Source organism: Sesamum indicum, linkage group LG5 (genome assembly GCF_000512975.1).
Source record: "Sesamum indicum cultivar Zhongzhi No. 13 linkage group LG5, S_indicum_v1.0, whole genome shotgun sequence".
In the NCBI taxonomy this organism is placed as follows: Eukaryota; Viridiplantae; Streptophyta; class Magnoliopsida; order Lamiales; family Pedaliaceae; genus Sesamum; species Sesamum indicum.
The window spans coordinates 11327183-11334921 of NC_026149.1; the positions used below are offsets into that span (position 1 = coordinate 11327183).

Sequence of the window (7739 nt, forward strand, 5' to 3'; positions counted from 1 at the left end):
ATATATATATATATATATATATATATATTTATGTGGGGGGTGGGGCGGTGGGTGAGGGCCCATCCCAAAAATTCTTTGCTTTCCTTTTTTTTTCCTTCTCTTTCCTTTATATATATATATGTATGTATATATATATATTTTACTATGTATATATCATTACATATATATAATATTATTATTTTATTTATTAATTTAACTTTTCTCAAAATACCCATTACATCCTTCCTAATTTCTTAATTAATATAATTTATTCTCAAATATTATAACGAGCTACAATTTAACCCGTTCAAGTTTTATTATATTCCAATTATGGAACATAATTTATTTACCAATTAACTAAATTTCATAAAGATTTACCAATTGATCCCCCAATTATAATTATAATTTTTGGGGCGTCACAATTCTCTCCTCCTAATAAAAATTTCGTCCTCGAAATTTGACTAATTTATCGGCTCAGGGAATAAATATGGGTATTTTTGTCTCATGATCTCTGCATCATTTCAACAAATTGTTGTATAAAGGGGTTCATTTCTGGTTGTGAGGCAATTCTATTTTGGGATTCTAACTCCTGATGTTCTGATCCTGAATCATGACCCTGCACAGATTCTAATGACTCAGTTGGGCCAGCACCGTTTTCTCTTGACGCTTCCATCCTATATAAAATACGCACATGTGAGTAGATTCCTAGTATATACCTCACGTACAATATTACATTTCATCTACTATCCCTATGAAATCTAATCCCTGTTCTGATACCACCTAATGTAGCACCCCCTTTGCTACAAGAGCTATATCCACCCTAAACGTCATACTTATAGTAATCCCTGTGTTCATATATATACATTTGCACATAACCATCTAATCAATTTGCATACGTAATCTCAATACGTCATAATAGGTATTATCAACCCACAACATTATATATAAATATATACATATCACACACCACAAAGTGATTCGTCACAAGTAATCCGTACGCTTATGTTCTCTCTGTACAGACAAAATATGATTGTACTCTAACTGACAAAGAGGAGAAAATTGCATACTGGCCCGACCTGCCTGAGTATAGCGCGTAGACCTACTCTTCAACAGTCAGACACCTCAAAGCCTATTCTTGAAAGAAAATATCAGCAGAGGGATGAGTCTGCCACTCAGTAAGTAAATAACCAAACCTATCTATATATGCATATAAAACACAGCCCAAGCAAGATAAACAAGCAACACGAATGGAATACAATCAATTTAATTCCAACATAATCAGCTTTATTACACCACATGACTATCTCATAATAAGACAATCAACCAAACTCCATTTTTCCTGGTTTGCTTACCAGAAGGTGATACTGTGTTTTTCCCATCAACTCAATCTCACTGTTATATAAATTCAAGTGAATCCCCTTGACAGCTGGCTCATCAATCTCATTTCGCATCATAGCTCTTTCAATTCGCATCATAGCTCTTTCAATGCTCTTTTATTTCGCATCATAGCTCTTTTCACATCACATCTTTCTCATATCGCATCAAAGCTCTTTTCATTTCATTTCTTTCTCATATCGCATCAAAGCTCTTTTCATTTCATTTCGCCTTATAGGTTTTTCAACACGTCAAGGGCTATTCACGTCACAATATATATTCAATTTCCACCACTCCCTCATTTTCACATATCACCATTCTTGTAAGCAACTAGTAACGTAAAACAGTATATCCATATATTCTCATTTTCAGACATCCACAAGACATCAAACAACAAACATAATATTTCAAAGTATTTTCTCATTCCACGTACACAATACCATCAATCAAATCAAATCATCCATCACTCATATACTTTTAGATAAATCCATGTTAGCATAAACCACAAATTCAGATAACAGTAAAATGACAAATAAAGATACATATATAGATAATACTTATTATTTACTTACCTCGACCTTACAACGCCTTTATCTATTCAATAAGTAGTGGTTCTGTCTTTTCACTTTACCCCCGTATCTTATAATGAGTTATTAAACCACATACAGTTAATATATCGAGAATATCGTAACTTCTTTTAAATATAATAGTAAATATTATTCGTACGATTTCCAATAATTCTTTAATACTCCATTTCTATAGAAATATAAATCTTCGTTCTAGTTCTTCTCAATAACTAGACACTATAGGCTTCATAAAAATATTTATAATTTATCAAGTGATTCATAGGAATTTATTTAACGAAACCCCTTATACATTTATAACTATCATTTTTAATAACATCCTTAAATTAAATTATCATTAAAACCACATTCTTCCTCTTTAATAACATAATATTTCTAAAATATAACTTCCGAAATATTTCTATGATTTTTCTGTCAATTTATCATTGCTATACAATTTAATTAAGTAATAATACATAAAATTACATATTTGGCTAATCATTCCGATGGAATTGTGTAAATTGGCTATAATAATATTTAAATCTAGTAAATTTAATAATCTAATTAACCAATGATATCATTTTTATATCCAATTTAATATTTAATTCGACACTATTTTAAATAGCCAAAATCATAAAATATTCCGGTTAAATGGTAGATCACTCAATATAATCAACATTTAATAAATGGACTAATTGAATAATATAATTATATAAATTAATAGGAATTAAAATTAAAAATCTTACCTCCTCCGCGCGGTTGATGAAGCAGAAACAGGAAATTGCAATTTGGTAACATTGCAATTATTCAACATACATATATATATATATATATATATATTTATTTATTTATGTGGGGGGTGGGGCGGTGGGTGAGGGCCCACCCCCAAAATCCTTTCCTTTCCTTTTTGTTTTTTCCTTCTCTTTCCTTTATATATATATGTATGTATATATATATTTTACTAATATATATATCATTACATATATATATAATATTATTATTTTATTTATTAATTTAACTTTTCTCAAATACCCATTACGGCCATCCTAATTACTTAATTAATATAATTTATTCTCAAATATTATAACGAGCTCCAATTTAACCCGTTCAAGTTTTATTATATTCCAATTATGGAACATAATTTATTTACCAATTAACTAAATTTTATAAAGATTTATCAATTGATCCCCCAATTATATATTATATTTTTTGGGGCGTCACACTTGCAAAATAGGTCCTATCGCTTTTAATTTTTTAAAAATTTTGGTCCATACCAATGGGAGCCAAAGTCCAAATTAAAGAAGAAGCATGTGTGAGGAATATGTTTTTCTCCAGCAACATTTACAAACTCCGGTGATTGAAGGACCAGAATTGAAAAAATTTACAAGTTTACATGACATATTTGCTACACCGGAAAAATAAATGACTAAACCATCATAATGCAAAAGATAAAGGAATAAAATTGCATTTAAGTTAAATGAAGTATAAAGAAAGGATTTTTCCATACAGATATTGCAGGTGTTAAAGCCAAAACCAAAAAAAAAAAAAAAAACTTCTACTTGCCGAACAAATTAAAATGGGGTGGTGGAAACATCTATTTACTAACCTGTGAAGTGTATAGAGGTTGCGCACTCTGCTATTAGCCTCAGGTGAGAAGTATCTTCCATTATCTCTATCCAGATCAAGTTCAAGGGGAAACTCATAGCGGTCATTTATCTACATGTCATCAACATCAAATAAAAAATCATTCATATTACAAGAAACCCAACTTGGATATGATTATTAATGTACCAATTAGTCAAAGCTTCAATAGGTAGCCAGAACTTCCTTTATGGCACATAATTTATTTTATTTTATTTAGACAGACAAATCCCCTTTTTGAAAACCCAGAAAGACATCCCCTTAGCATATTTCGACCAAATTTGGGGACTCTAATTGCTAAAGCCCTACAATTGCACAAATAATAATAGTTAATGTCACTAAACTACCACTTCCATATTTTGGTGTCGTAGAACTGCCATCCTCTAACATGAAGACCAAAATTTCAATTTAGGCTATGGGATGTTAGTCATTAGTCTTGGTAGGACATACCCAAGCAATAAATTTGACTATCATAAGAAGGCTATTTGTTATTGAATTTGCTTCTAGTAAGAGAAAACTTGTCTAACTTGCAATCTTGATAGTAATATATGTTATAGAACAAGAACTAAGCTATTGTCTAACCAATCTTCCTATGCTGCACACAGAAAGAGGTAAGACTTAGCCAATTTGTACACTTTTTGCTCTAATCTTTATATTTTATTCACCAGTATAGTACGATAACAAAAATTTGCAAATCATGCATTTCTTAAGTTGGAAGAGAAGTTTAACTACTAACCTTTACCATACCATCCCGAACAAACTCGTATTCAAACTGTTTTAAGTGAAGCTGGAGCACTGGTGGGAAGTCAGTAAACAAGACCGCTTTCTTAGCATCCTGAAATAAGAAAATCATCAATCTTAAGGTGGTCCTTTGACAAGACTCAGATAATATGCTAAGGAATAAAAGTCTAAAGAAAAACAAGCATGTCCTCCTGACAAAAGAATCATGTAACTGACACTCAAACATCAATATGCTAGTGAGAGAAAAGGTTAAAATGATCATTATATTTAGGATAAATTGCAATGACCTCTTAAGGTTTTTCATAATTATGAATACCATTATTGTTTGAAAAATTACTAATATCCCTGATGTTTGATGAATTTATGTAAACCTTGGATAGAGGCTGGAAAAATATCTACTCTTTTTTTCCTTTTGACAAATAATAAAATAAGTAAATGTTCTTCTTGCCCTTCAATCTTATGAAAAAAGTTTCAATATTTTTAAATAAATAAAAGATTTCATAGTCCATAAGAGTATTTTTGATCTAAGCACCATAAAAAAATTGGTGGAAATCTAATGAGGTCTAACGAAATATGTTAATTATTTGGTGGACGTTAAAATCATGTGGTATTCATAAATTTTCAAATAACAAGGGGGTAATTTTAATTTTGTAAAACTTTAGGAGAGCTCATTATAATTACTTACCTCTATATATTTAACTAAACTAACAAGTAAATTAAGTTAGCCTACTCACCTGCAAACCATATTGCCCAGCATGATATCTGTTATCACCATCGAGATGTTCAATTGCAATATACTTATCAAACGAAGCATAGACATCATGACATCCCTTGACATCAAGCTGAAGATCTACTGCATAGAGGACACGAAAATTTATAAAATGAATTTAAAGCCTAAGGGCTAAATAGATTAACTACAAGTACCATAGAATGACTCCTGTCTACTAGACTTGTAATCAATATTGATGCATTCAAGGTAGTTCTTGTGGTGCCCTTCAAATAAGTATTGTATAGCACCTTCCACAACAGTTCTCTAATAATGGTAAGAGGATAACAGTTAGTTAAGAAGAATTCAAAAGTTTTTAATCAAACTGACAGTAGTAGTATTCTATTTCTAGTGGACCTTCATTTTTCTTCAAGCTTCTCACATAGGACTCTGTTGAGTTCGTGTACATCATGTTGCAGGAAAGCATCATGTGTATCCCCACCCAAAGAAATCTTTTGTTGCAACACTGCTTTCATTGTGTTGAAGCTTGTAAAATAAGCTTTGTAGGGCCATAGGTATACTTGTCGATGGCTCATCATTAACATTTGTTGTCATGTGGTATACAACCTGAATAAGAATCAAAGATATCATCAATTCCCTAAGAAACTTCCATACATGAAAACAAATCATGATATACAACCAGATACTCCTTGGAATGACATCCTTAACCTTTCTGAAATAGGGAATATGGAACAACATCTGGAGAAGTGAGTTCATATAACAGGTGGCTCCTTGGTTTTAAGTCCAACATAAGTACTTTCCCTTTTTGAATTATGTAAATATTGGTCCGTAGCTTTGTAGACATCAATCTTAGCTTCAATAACACAGATGTCATTGACTATAAAACCTCGGCTTGTATCATAATGGTCGTTAAGTGGCATAAAGAATGTGAAATCCCAATCACTTTCCCTAGCATTAAGTTGGTGTTTTGTTTCTGCATGGTCAAAAAGTAAGTGCAGATGAGCACATAAAATGAAATGAGCATCCAAAGGAGAAACATGAAGAAGGAAGAACAAATGCGTGTTAGAGAATTATACATATACTATGAGATCCACAAAAATGAAACAAAATCTTAGTATACATATAAAGTTTACTTGCTCAACATATAAGCTTAATTTCATCTATACATATAAAAGGAAAATTCTCATGATTAGACATTCAGCATTGCATCAATGAGGGTAAAGATGAGATTAAAGCCCATATAATCAATAGCAAAATCACTATGATGCAAATTAATGGAAGCATTTAGACATTACAATTGTACTTGAGTACATTTTCTAATTGAATTGCTGCTATGAAATTGATTAACAACAGTCAAAGTGAAGTGTGCATATCTGCTCCAACCATATGGTAAATTAGCTGAGTTAATAAATCCCATATACATGGATAGAAAATCAACATTGTTCCCCCCCGAAAAAATGAGCAGCCTCCAAACATGTATAAAGCAAAATATTAATTTCTAATACTACTACAAGTGTCGAAAGTTGTAAACCATCAACTATATATTAATGTCTCAATTCATATATCAGATAGAAAATTACCATGTAACATCACCAAGTTCATATGTGCTGCAATACAGTTTCATCATACTCAACTTTGAAAAGTCTTTAATCCTCCAAGTAATCTTAACCGATTGAGCATCCTCCACTGGTTGATTTTCCATGGAATTACTTGTTCCTCCATGTACTATAAAAAAAAGTTTCATTAAACACTGAATTATAAGGAAGGTTTTAACATTGAAATAATATTTGCTCACATTAATTGTTTCATTAAATAATGCATAATAAGTAAGGTTTTAATATTAAAATAGTATTTGCTCCCACTTATTGTTTCATTAAATACTGAATTACATGTACGATTTTAACATTAAAACAACATTTTTTCACTTATTGTTTCATTAACTACATGATTTTAAAAAAGATGTTTTCCAAAGTAAAAATCAACAAGAATATTTTTGGTTTATAAATTTACACAAAAAATTCATGCACCCAGACAAAACCTATGTTATTGAACTTTCTTATGCTCATCGAAAGAAGAATAGCAAAAATCAAGAAATAAACAACAAAATAAGATACAAAACTCAAGAAACAAAACAAAAACTTCATATGCGAGTGCCGAAAAATATGCACATGCATGCACAAAACATATAAACTACTCTTTATTAATTTACCTTCCATGGATATAGGCAGTTCAGATTCCATCACTTCCAGACAAAAATATTCATGTCCTCTTGCTGCAATTAAAAACAAAAATCACAAATCAAAACCTTCTCACATGAAACTAATTCAACACCTCACGGAACTAAAAATTAAAAATGGAAAAAAGAAAACTAGAATCTAGACAATAGAAATAAGATTCCATAACTCTTGATTAGCAACACATGATAAAAAAAACACGCGTGGGTAAGATTAGCGACCCACAAAAGAAACACATGATGACCATGTCCTTCGTGCTTCCAAACGAATAAAGAAATCACAACTTGTTTTCTAATGGAGAAGGAGGTCTACAAGCACCTCATTCTGGCTTGGTGAAGAAGGCGTCAGAGGCACTGAGAAGAATGCAAGTGCAGTTTTGTATTGAATTTAACTAAAATGAAGTGAATTTAATGGAGCTCGTTGCCTGTGCGCAGAAAAAATAGATAGAGGGTTTGGATGGAGAAGGATTGTGCTTATGCT

At 31.2% G+C, this 7739-nt stretch overlaps 1 pseudogene; it reads right to left on the reverse strand.

The window, feature by feature from the left end:
• The window catches only part of LOC105162379, a 29655-nt pseudogene extending 22390 nt beyond the window's left edge, over window positions 1–7265 (reverse strand).